At 51.3% G+C, this 11,710-nt stretch overlaps 1 pseudogene; it reads left to right on the forward strand.

Annotated features, from left to right (window-relative positions):
- Nucleotides 1-6,874: 6,874 nt before the first annotated feature.
- LOC144786487 (28S ribosomal RNA) lies at nucleotides 6,875-7,911 on the forward strand (annotated as a pseudogene).
- The last annotated feature ends 3,799 nt before the right edge of the window (nucleotides 7,912-11,710 follow it).

The following is an 11,710-nucleotide window of genomic DNA, read 5'->3' on the forward strand; positions in this document are numbered from 1 at the left end:
CGCTCCTACTCCCGCTTCCTGGTAGAGTTTTGGTCCTTTATTTAGGTCGTTAATGATATCCCAAAATTCTCGACTGTTGGGGTGTTTTCCTGCACTTAGTAGTTTATGCCATAGCTTCTCCTTATAGGCAGATTTTGCGATGTTTAGTGACTTCCTATAAGCGTTTCTGGCTTCTATCAAGTCCCCCTTATTTGTTTGTAACCCCAGTTTTTTTTGCCGAGCTAAAAGTCGGACCTCCTTCGCTACCCTCCTTTTTTTTGTCCTTAATTCGTTGGAAAACCAGGGCTCCTTTTTAAGGGTAGACTTACTCGGTACACCTGAAGTTGCTGGAAATTTGTGGAGAAGGCCCAGGACCAATTCCTCCCAATTTTTTACCGGGTCCTCCTTTTTTTTGCAGCCCTAACTCGAGTTTTCGAGCTGTTGCGGCGATCTGGATTTTTTCCAGCGTTTCTCCTCGCCATTTTAGTTTCTTTAAATTGAATTTAGAGGCTTGGTGTAGTAAACTTGATATTTTCGGTGCCACGTTGGGCGCAGAGTTTAGGGAAGTTATTTGGGGAAAGTGGACACTTTCTGGCCGTTGGACAATTTTATAGGTCTCAATGCCTGGAATTAAGTCGTCACTTACTATTGTGTCATCTATAATTGAGTGGACCCTTCCACTCAGGTACGTAATACCTGCCGGCCTATCCCCCGACGTGTTACCGTTCAAGATCGTCAGACCCAGGTCTCTTAGATCGAGGGCTAACCTGGGGCCTCCTTTGGGCTGTCGCATCATTCCTTTTGCCCTATGTTTGCCAATTAGGTCGCAGTTGAAGTCCCCTGCGATTAATAGTGGACATCCTAAATAGGTTTTTTGCATCATTTTAATCAGCGACGTCAGGCTAATTTGTTTTTCTTGTTGTAACTTCCCGTCCGGGTGGATAAAAACACTGAGGGTTATGATTTGCCACTGTTTGGGCCCAACTGACATGGATTCAGTGATTCTGGTCACTTGTACCCAATTGAGGCCTACATCCAGTGCTTCTGATGACCAGTTAAATTTTTGAGTTATATGAGTTGATAGACCTTCCCGGGGGTGCCCAAAGTTTGAATGTCTTTCTGCCGGGATGTGGTGGGTCTTAAAGCCTGGTATTACGCTTGGTGCTAGTGGAAAAGAAGGATTGTGTATCATAGACCAGCTCCATTTCTTGGAATCCGTGTACGTTCCATGCGCATACTGAGATCTTTGTTGAGGTTGTTTTAGCACTCTGCGTTTCCTCCATCCTACATGGAGATGATGAGAAATGTTTCTCCGTGTTCGGGTCCCTTTTTACACAGGAACGTGGGGACCCAAGACCAGTCTATTATATCCCGGCTGTGTTGCCTGGTTGGTTGCTTGGTGGCTGTCACGATTTCCCCGTCCGCTAACCTTGCAGCGGCTGGTGAGGTAGCACGTGCTCCTAATAGACAGGAGAACGGAGGACGTTTTTTTCGTTGCCCTTTGATTCGTTGTGGATGTTTATTTGTAACGGAAATGGATATCTTGGGCGTGTGTTTCATACAAGCGAGATGCCCCATGTTTCGAAGTGATCTTTTGTGGCGAATATCTTGTCAGCGATGGCTTTTGAGGCCCACGTTGTGATGGTGACTTCAGACTCTGTATGATGGGGGATTCTTTTAAATTCGACTGTCAGAAGGTCCTGTGATGTTATCTCTTTTAGGTCCTCTATTTCCTGGAAGAGTTTTAGCAGGTTGCCTCGCTTTAAGAAATCCTGAGGCCCCTCTGATGGGTATTCCGGGATGAATGTTAGGATGTGGTGTACAGTTTCCAGATGATCGTTGGAATCTTTAGACTGTTGAGGCTTCGTAAATTCATTAAGTTTGGGAATTATAGAGGGGAGGTCTCATTCCCGGTCCGTGTTTGCTGACGTCGTCTGATTAATTGGACTTTGGTTTAGATCTGGGTTATGATGCTCCTTTGAAAAAGAGTTTTGCCGAGCTTGTAATGAGGCACAGGTCCGCTCATTTTCGGAAACGGTAAAGCACATGCGGGTGGATACAGTTTTTAACTGTGGCCCTAGATTTTCTCCTGACTTTTTATTTTGGAGGGATACCGGTATCAGGCGGCTGGACTGTATTCCGGTGGAGTTCGGGCTGTTATTGTCGGCCAGATTTGACAGACATTGTCCCTCTATGTGGGCTCCCATGTTTTCTCTGATCCTTATTTGCTCTGGTCCTCCCTTTTCGGCAATCCGGGTAAATTTAGGAATTCCTTCCCTGTGAATCTGGACGCTCTTTGGTACTGGTGTTTTTTCCTTTGGGCCGCTGGCAACTTTCGCTGGAACCAAGTTCATTGTGCAGGATTGGTTGACCGATGTTATTTTCGTTTTCTGCCTTGTATTGTCCTCCATTAAGGGGATTTGGGACTCTCGTTTTACTGGCGGCTGAGTTGGGCCCTCCTTGCCGTCTTGCGTCATGATAGGAGAATCGAAGTTTGAGACCTGAGCGGAGTTTGCGTTGAAGATCGGAAACAGCTTGCCTGGGTCTGTAGTTTGTTGCTGCTTGTACTTTAATCTGGCTTTCCTGGCCTTTTTATTTTGTCTCTTGGCTGCTATTTTTTCCTCTTTAACGGCAATTTTTTCCTCTTCCACTGATTTTTGGGGGGGCGATGATGTTTCCTGGTCTTGTGCTGATCTTTCTAGCCCCGCTTCCCTCGGAAAATGTTCTAAATCCTTTAGGTAGTTACTGGTTAAGTGCTCCTTTATGATAGGCCTGTTGGAGGAGTGTGATTTTTCCGGGGTAAGATTTGTGGTTTTGTCAGCTGGATTGTGAGGGTGTCTTACCTCCCGTAAGATGTCCATTAGAATGGCCGGCAAGCTTGCTAATTTTTCAATTATTGAGCCACAACCACAACAAAGCTGTTGTTTATTAGAGCCTGTTTGGGCCTCTAATTTCCTCTGATTTTTTAAAAGTGAGGTAAGTGTGTCCATTTTTAAGTTTAAGCCTGCAATGTGGCATGCCACTAGGGTGATGAGGTCGATTTGCACCTCCATTTTATCTGATTGAAAGTTCAAAACTTTTCTGGCTTGATCTAAAGAGCTTAATCCAATTGGACTACTGATCTCCTTGAGTCTTGTTTGGAGCTTTAATATCCATGTCCATCGAGCTGCCCGACGAGATGGTTATTGGTGCAGTTTGATTTACGTAAGGATCGTTTATTGTCAAGATGTTACTGTCATTTAGAGTAAGGTTTTGATGGTTTCTTTTTTCTACTGGCCCTCGAGGAGTAGACATCGGCAGACCTAGACTTGGGTGGAGATTTTTCGGACTTGGCTCAGATCGTAATGCTCTGCCTTGAGTTTCTAGGTACATTGATATTCTTTCCGTCAGTTCTTCCAGTTCGGAATCGTTTGACAAAAACAATGGTTTGTGCCATGGGTCACTATCGCACGGAGATTCTGCGTGTAGGTTGCCAAGGCTTGTTGGACCCTCATTGGGTCTTATTGGACCATTAGGATCGTTTACTTCCACCACATCGGTAAGTGTTGTGCTGTCAGGAGTGTTCCGGCTGCAGTCCTTTATGGTGGCATCCGCCAAGGTGTGCTTTCGAGTTTCTGCGTGGCCGATTTCCCCTGAGTGGGGGTTTGGATGGTGTACTTGTGCGGTTATTGTCAGTGTACTTCCCTTGGGTGTGGGAGCCTTAGATTGTGTGCAGGGCTTTGGCCCGTTGCTCATGCTTGGCTTGTTTTTGTCCAGAGAGGATAGAACATTTATTGGGGAAATTGGGTTTGGTAAGTTGCTGGCTTCAGCTGTTGGCGTGTAGATCGCTGCAATTGGATCTTTTAAATAAAAGAATTTTAGGAGCCCCGACTTTCTTGCGAGTTTTGATGTCGATTCGGGGGTGGGCGCTGAGACCAACCTCTCCCTTTGGCCGGCTTGAGCCCCCAAGTATGAGTCTGCTACGTTTGACTTCTTTGAATTTTTGGGGTTTTTTTTGTTTTCCAACGGTCGTCGAGTTCTCCCTGACCTCATTATCCCCCAGTTAGGGCTGTCAGCCACTTCTCCGTTCAGCACGACCTTTAGGGAGTAAAACTCTTGCTCTTAGTCTTGATCTTGATCTCACTCTGCGTGCGTGCGCTTCTGCGAGTACCCCCCCCCCCCCGACCTGTCCCCGGCAGGTGCTTGCTGTCTGGCTGTCTTGCTGTCTGGCTGTCTGGCTGTCTGGCTGCCTCTGTTTTGGCAGACCGATGGATGGGGTGGCTAAGTGGGTGGATCCTCTTGTCCTCCGATTCCGACTTCAGCGTTGCTCCAATGCTCCAGTGCACTCTGTCTCCCCAACGCCCTTCCTCTGCTTACAGCTTTGGGGTTCCGGATTGGCTTTTGGAGCCCCCCTGGGGGGTTTTTGGGGGCCGGACCGCCCAAGGGCCAGGCGAGCCAAGCAAGACTAGCTAGGCTGGACAGGCTAGACAGGCAGGCGGGCTCCCCTCCCGCCGAGGAGCTTCAGCGCTCACGCCCACCTCCAGCGTATCAGCAACAGGAGCTGGCGTTGGACTCTCGGCGCTTTTGGGGTAGCTTTTGGGATAGCGCTCACCCCCACCTGTGGCACCTTTTGCCTTGCACCTTGCACCTTGCTGAAAGCTAGGGGCTCGTGGCTCGTGGTACGGCTTCTAACAGTGATTGAGGAGGAGGAGATGGAGATGGTGGGCCGGTGGCAGAGTGGAGACGGTGATGTTGTCTCAGCGCACACCACTCACACCCGCCGCCTACAACTCGCCACTTCCGCGAGATCTCACCCGCCCTCCTCAACTCCTGCTCACCGGTTACGTAGCTGTGTGGTCGGCTGTCGGCTGTGGCTGACGGCTGTGGACAGGCTGGCCGCTGGACGGCCCCGGTGCTCTCGCTCCCGCTCCTGCCGTTCCGCTGCGCTGCTTCTCCCCTGAATACATCTTGCACCCCTGCTTGGCGGGCACAACGGGATAGCGACGGGATAAAGATGGCAAGCGGCAAGACGGCGAGCCTGCTCCCGTCTCCGGCTGGTGGAGAAATGGCGATCTGGCGTTTTCGGCGTTCAATTGCTCTCTGGCTCCCTACTGTGGCAAAAGGACTTCAACTCGCATTAGCATTACAGAAACGATACATGCTCTAATCAGTCCAGGTGCTGACTGCTATCATTCAAACTAGAAATGACAGGAACAGAAGCAAAAACGTTGAATGTTCTTGATCAAACAATAAAAAAGTATGTCAAACACTTTCTACACCTTCCTGCATACACATGTGATGGTCTCCTATATTCGAAAAGATCATTTGGGGGCCTCACTATACCAAAACTATGTACACAAATTGGTATCAATAAAGTCAATAGTCTGTTATACCTCAGGGATGCTCAGGACCGATACATAGCACGTTCATTCATGTATGTAGGAGAAAATATAAATGATAAAATCGATCACATAATCAAAACACACAAACTCCACATTATGGAAAGTTGCTATCTGAGCTATGAATTGAATTTGTCAGCAAAATATGACTGGAGAAAAGAAGAGTTTGAGAATTGGGCAAATCTCCCTGTCCAAGGTGATGGTATAAACCACTTAGCAAGTAATACAACCTCAAACTTCTGGATCAGCAAGCATAACAAAATGAAAGAGAATCAATAGATATCTGCGCTGATGTTAAGATCAAATGTTTTATATACCAGAGAAACCATTACCAGAGGGAGAAATCGTGCATTTGCTACATGTAGGTATTGTAATGATGTTTGTAAAACAATTTCTCATATTTCAGGTGCATGTCCTAAAACTAAGGACATTAGAATAAAAAGACATAACAAAATTTTGGAATTGCTCATAGATAGAGCAAAAAGGTGTGGTTGGTTGGCATATAGGGAACCTCATGTTAAGAATAATCAAGGAGAACTACGAAAACTAGATGTAGTGTTTACAAAAAATGGTACAGCTGTAGTGATTTATGTATCAATTCGTTATGAAAACTCTCAGAATTCCCTTGAATTAGCGTTTGAGAGTAAGGTGAAATACTATCAGGATCTGTCAAAGCAAATCAAAGATCTCACAAAATGCAAAAATTTTAAAATTCATGGCTTTATCATAGGATGTCGTGGTATCTGGCCTCAATGTAACGATGCTGTTCTGGCTGATTTAGGTCTACAAATGGCATTTCCATTCAAGAAAAATGTTTGCCTGACTACTTTAATGGACACTCTTAAAATGTGCCAAGTATTCATGGACAATTGAGTATCAACCCTATAATGAGATGTACACTTTCTGCAGCACACATGTCACCCTTATAGAACATAAGTTTACCACATAGGTTTATATAAGAATTAATCCAGTTGTGAATTTTATAGATGTGTTTTCTTCTAGATGTGCTTTCTCTAATTAGATGTATAATTTATAGATGTGTATTAGTTATATACATGTGTGCTTATAACAATATAGATATAGTGTGTACATCGTACTCTTTGAAACGTCTTGAATGATGAATAGGTCTCAAATAATCGCACTCACATAATTATCACACATTGTTTATTGATGTCTTGCTAACTATATTTCAATTCTCAGAACTGTTCATAGACAATCTTAAATTGTTGGAATAGTACTGCAATATGTACTATCTCTGGCCTAAACGTGATCCCAGTTCCAGTGAGGACAGCGTTCAGTGTGGCTGTACTCCGGAGCGAAAGAATGTTGTATTGTTGGAAGCAAAACCGATTTGACGCTGATGGGCAGCATAATAACCCAGAATGAGCCACCGCGAGGTGGTACAGAATAGCTCATGCCTCACCATCTAATTAGTGACGCGCATGAATGGATGAACGAGATTCCCACTGTCCCTACCTACTATCTAGCGAAACCACAGCCAAGGGAACAGGCTTGGTAGAATCAGCGGGGAAAGAAAACCAGGTTGAGCTTGACTCTAGTCTGGCACTGTGAAGAGACATGAGAGGTGTAGGATAAGTGGGAGGCCCTCGGGCCGCCGGTGAAATACCACTACTCTTATAGTTTTTTCCCTTACCCGGTGAGGCGGGGATGAGCCCTGTGGGGCTCTTGCTTCTGGCTCCAAGCGCCCGGTGCCCACCGGGCGTCACCCGCTCTGGGGACAGTGGCAGGTGGGGAGTTTGAATGGGGCGGTACACCTGTCAAACGATAACGCAGGTGTCCTAAGGTGAGCTCAGGGAGGACAGAAACCTTCCGTGGAGCAGAAGGCAAAACCTCGCTTGATCTCGTTTTTCTGTATGAGTACAGATCGTGAAAGCGGGGCCTCACGATCCTTCTGACTTTTTGGGTTTCAAGCGGAAGGTGTCAGAAAAGTTACCACAGGGATAACTGGTTTGTGGCGGCTACGCGTTCATAGCGCCGTCGCTTTTTGAACCTTCAATTTCGGCTCTTCCTATCATTGTGAAGCAGAATTCATCAAGCGTTGGATTGTTCACCCACTAATAGGGAACGTGAGCTGAGTTTAGATCGTCGTGAGACCGGTTAGTTTTACCCTACTGATGATGTGTTGTTGTAATAGTAATCCTGCTCAGTACAAGAGGAACAGCAGGTTCAGACATTTAGTGTATGTGCTTGGCTGAGGAGCCAATGGGGCGAAGCTACCATCTGTGGGATTATGACTGAACACCTCTAAGTCAGAATCCCCCTAAACCGTAACGATACCGCAGTGCCGTGGAGCCTCGGCTGGCCTGGGATAGCCGGCCTCTCTCGGGGGGGGCGGTACGTAGAGCTGCTCGCTTAGGGACCGGAGCGCGGACGGAAGGGGGACGCCTCCATCGCCCTTAGTGCACCGCATGTTCGTGGGGCACCCGGTGCTAAATCATTCGTAGACGACCTGATTCTGGGTCAGGATTTCGTAAGTAGCAGAGCAGCTACCTCGCTGTGATCTATTGAAAGTCATACTCTGAGCCAAACTTTTGTCTCTCTGTGCATGGGTGCCCGTGGACGCCCCCACACCCTGAGGTGGGTCCCTCTGCCGCCAGGCCGTTGGGAGGGACCTGGAGGGGGTAACGTGACTCCGTGGGAGGCCACCTCCACCACGTGCCCTTCGGCACGGGGGCTTCCCCCTCCAGTCCCTGCCCAACCAGGACGGGGTCCACCTTCCCTCGTGGGTTGGCAGGGTGACCAGATGGCCTCCCCTTCCCGCTGCTCCCGGGCAAGTCGGACAGGGAGGTGAGCAGCAGCCACCCGGGGGAAGGAACCTCCAGAGTGGCTGCCACGGTGCACCTGGCTCCCTCGCCGGACTGCAAGGGCGACTGGGTACGGCACCCTCCCAGGCCATCTGGGCGCTGGGTCATCCCGGGCCATCTGGTCGCCTGGCTGCGCGACCAGATGGCCCTGCGGGCAGGGTGACCAGATGGCCCTGAGGGCAGGGTGACCAGATGGCCCTGTGGGCTGGGTGACCAGATGGCCCTGTGGGCTGGGTGACCAGATGGCCCTGTGGGCTGGCGGCCGGGCTAACTCCAACTTTTGTCCTTCCCCAGAGTTCTGTAAGCCCCCACTACGTTGAGAAAAATGGGCTCCCCGGGCAGGCAGTTGGGGAGAGGACGTGGCCTGGGCTTAACCCTCCTTGGTTCCGGCTGAGGGTCTGGGTGCTGGGGACAGGTGTCCACCGGGGCCCGTGGAGGCTCTCCCCGGCCTGGCTAGGGCTCGGAAGCTGGGACCGGGCCCGGGGCTTGCTCTCTGTGCGGCGGGCGGTGGGGTGCATGCGCCCCCCTTCCTGCAAGCCATCAGAGGGTCCAGGCGCTGGGGACGGGGGTCCACCGGGTCCTGGGGGGGCTCTCACCAGCCTGGCTAGGGTTCAGAAGCTGGACCGGGCCCGGGACATGAGCCCCGTCCGGCAAGCCATGAGAGGGTCCGGGCACTGGGGACGGGGGTCCACAGGGGCCCGAGGAGGCTCTCCCCAGCCTGGCTAGGGTTCGGAAGCTGGGACCGGGCCTGTGGCTTGAGCTCCGTCCGGTGGGCCCCGTGGTGCATGAGCCCCCCTTCCTGCAAGCCATCTGAGGGCCTGGGCACTGGGGACGGGATCCATCGGGGCCCGGGGAGGAACTCCTTGGCCTGGCTGGGCCGCGGAATCTGGGACCAGCCCCGGGGCATGAGCTCCATCCGGCAGGCCCCGGGGTGCGTGAGCCCCCCGTCCTGCAAGCCATGAGAGGGTCCGGGCACTGGGGACAGCGGTACACCGGGTCCCGGGGTGGCTCTCACCGTCCTGGCTAGGGTTTGGAAGCTGGTACCGGCCCTGGACTTGAGCTCTGTCTGGCAGGCCCCGGGGTGAGTGAGCTCCCCATCCTGCAAGCCATGAAATGGTCCGGGCGCTGGGGACGGGGGTCCACTGGGGCCCGAGGAGGCTCTCCCGGCCTGGCTAGGGTTCGGAAGCTGGGGCCGGGCCAAGGGCTTGAGCTCCGTCCGGCCGGCCCCGGGGTGCGTGAGCCCCCCGTCCTGCACGCCATCAGAGGGTCCGGGCGCTGGGGACGGGGATCCACCGGGGCCCGGGGAGGCTCTCCCCGGCCTGGCTAGGGCTCGGAGGCTGGGACCGGCCCGGGGCTTGAGCTCTGTCTGGCAGGCCCCGGGGTGCGTGAGCCCCTGTCCTGCAAGCCATCAGAGGGTCCGGGCGCTGGGGACGGGGGTCCACCGGGGCCTGGGGAGGCTCTCCCCGGCCTGGATAGGGTTTGGAAGCTGGGACCGGGCCCGGGGCTCGTGCTGCGTCCAGCGGGCCCCGGGGTGTGGGAGCCCCCCGTCCTGCAAGCCAGTAGAGGGTCCGGGCGCTGGGGACGGGGGTCCACTGGGGTTCGGGCATTCTCTTCCCGGCCTGGCTGCTTTCAGAAAGAGGGACTGGGCCTGGGAGCAGGGGTGGCTGGTTTCATCCACTACGCAGTCTGAGCGTAGTTTTCTGCCCACCCCTACTATCTACATGTCCCACCATGGAAAAGTAATGTAGGTACTTCCACATCATGTTGTGATGCGCAGTACCTTTCAGCCATACAAAGTGATATCAATGTAAACTGTGTGGTGTATCACATGTAACATCCAAACATCTAACACCAAGCTTGTGGGGTGCACTTCAACAACCATTTCACCTTTGTTCAACAGGAGATCCACAAGCAACTGCAGAATGCAGAAGTTGACAACACCGACCTGCAGGGTCAGTCTCCCCCGGAACATGGACTCTTGGATGCAGACTCACTACGTTTCTCGGATGAGGAGCAAGAACCTGGCCCATCCGGACTGCCAGGGTGCACCATGTCCCAGGCCCCCAATGTCCCCAATACCATCTCAGCAACAACAACAGTGCTGACCCCTGTTGCAACGACCTGTGCGGCCTCAACCACCATCACCACCAGTGCTGTCTGGAACGACTCTCCCTGCCTCAGTGGTTACCAACACCACCACAAAATCAGAGGAGGGCAGGGAGAATCTGCAGGTATGTTGAATGGCAAAGCCACAGGTATGGGACAGCAGGGCAGGTAGGAGGGCAACCGGGAGAAAAATGTGAGAGGACACGGGGATCGAAGCCCTGGCCAACATCGCCAGAGTCCTTGGGGCATATGAGAAGACCCAGGGACAGATGGGCTAGGTTTTGGAAGATGTGCGTGCCACTGGATTCAAGCTAGCCTGGCTGATGACGGCTGATTAGCCAGAAACCGGTCCCAGGATGCTTGTTTCCGGTCCAGGGAAGAAATGGATTGCCAGTTCGGGCTGGACTGTTCCCATGAGGCACAGGGTCAGACTGATTTGCATACGGCCATGTCTGAACTGGGGTGGCGGAGTGAGCTAAAGAATGATAATGGATTAAACCCAGATCAGTTGAATGGGGGTGAGTGCTTGCAATGTTCAATACTCCGTCCATCATCCCCTTTGGTTTTGGTGTGTTTGCCCTAAGTTGGCAGGGTATGCCCAGACGTGGGTTCCTTGCTCACTTTGCCACTGGATTCAAGCTAGCCTGGCTGATGACGGCTGATTAGCCAGAAACCGGTTCCAGGATGCTTGTTTCCAGTCCAGGGAAGACATGGCTTGGCAGTTCAGCTGGACTGTTCCCATGAGGCACAGGGTCAGACTGATTTTCCTATCGCCATGTCTGAACTGGGGTGGCGGAGTGAGCGAAAGAATGATAATTGATTAAACCCAGATCAGTTGACAGGGGGTAAGTGCTCGCAATGTTCAACACTCCGTCCATCATCCCCTTTGGTTTGGCCAATTTTGTAATATAACAGTAACTGAGGACAGCATGTCACACATACAGCACACTACTTGACTCTGCGTACTCACCAACAATTGACGCACGCTGTGGATACAGATTTGCCATCAATTGTGGGATGATGCTGTTATGCAGTATGTAGGAGTCATGTGCAGAACCGGGGAATTTGGCACAGCTATGGGAGATAATCTTATCCGCTTAGCATAGCACTTGCACATTTATGGAATGGAAATGTTTCCGGCTCCTGTATATGTGCTCACCTGCCTGTGGCGGAAACAGGTCAACATGTGTGCAGTTGATGGTGCCCACAACATTAGGGATTTGGGCAAGGTCATAAAAATCACCCTTCACAGCTGCCAATTCATGTCTTTTGGGAAAATGGATGTAGTGGTCCTTTATGTCATCATTGTGGACAGAAGGTCGTGTATGCATGAACCATGCAGCTACATCCCCACGACTGGCACACCATGTGAATAATTCTTCAAAATGTGGATTTGGTAGTTCAATTTATTTAGACACAAGT

This window comes from Lissotriton helveticus, chromosome 10, assembly GCF_964261635.1.
Source record: "Lissotriton helveticus chromosome 10, aLisHel1.1, whole genome shotgun sequence".
NCBI lineage: Eukaryota > Metazoa > Chordata > Amphibia > Caudata > Salamandridae > Lissotriton > Lissotriton helveticus.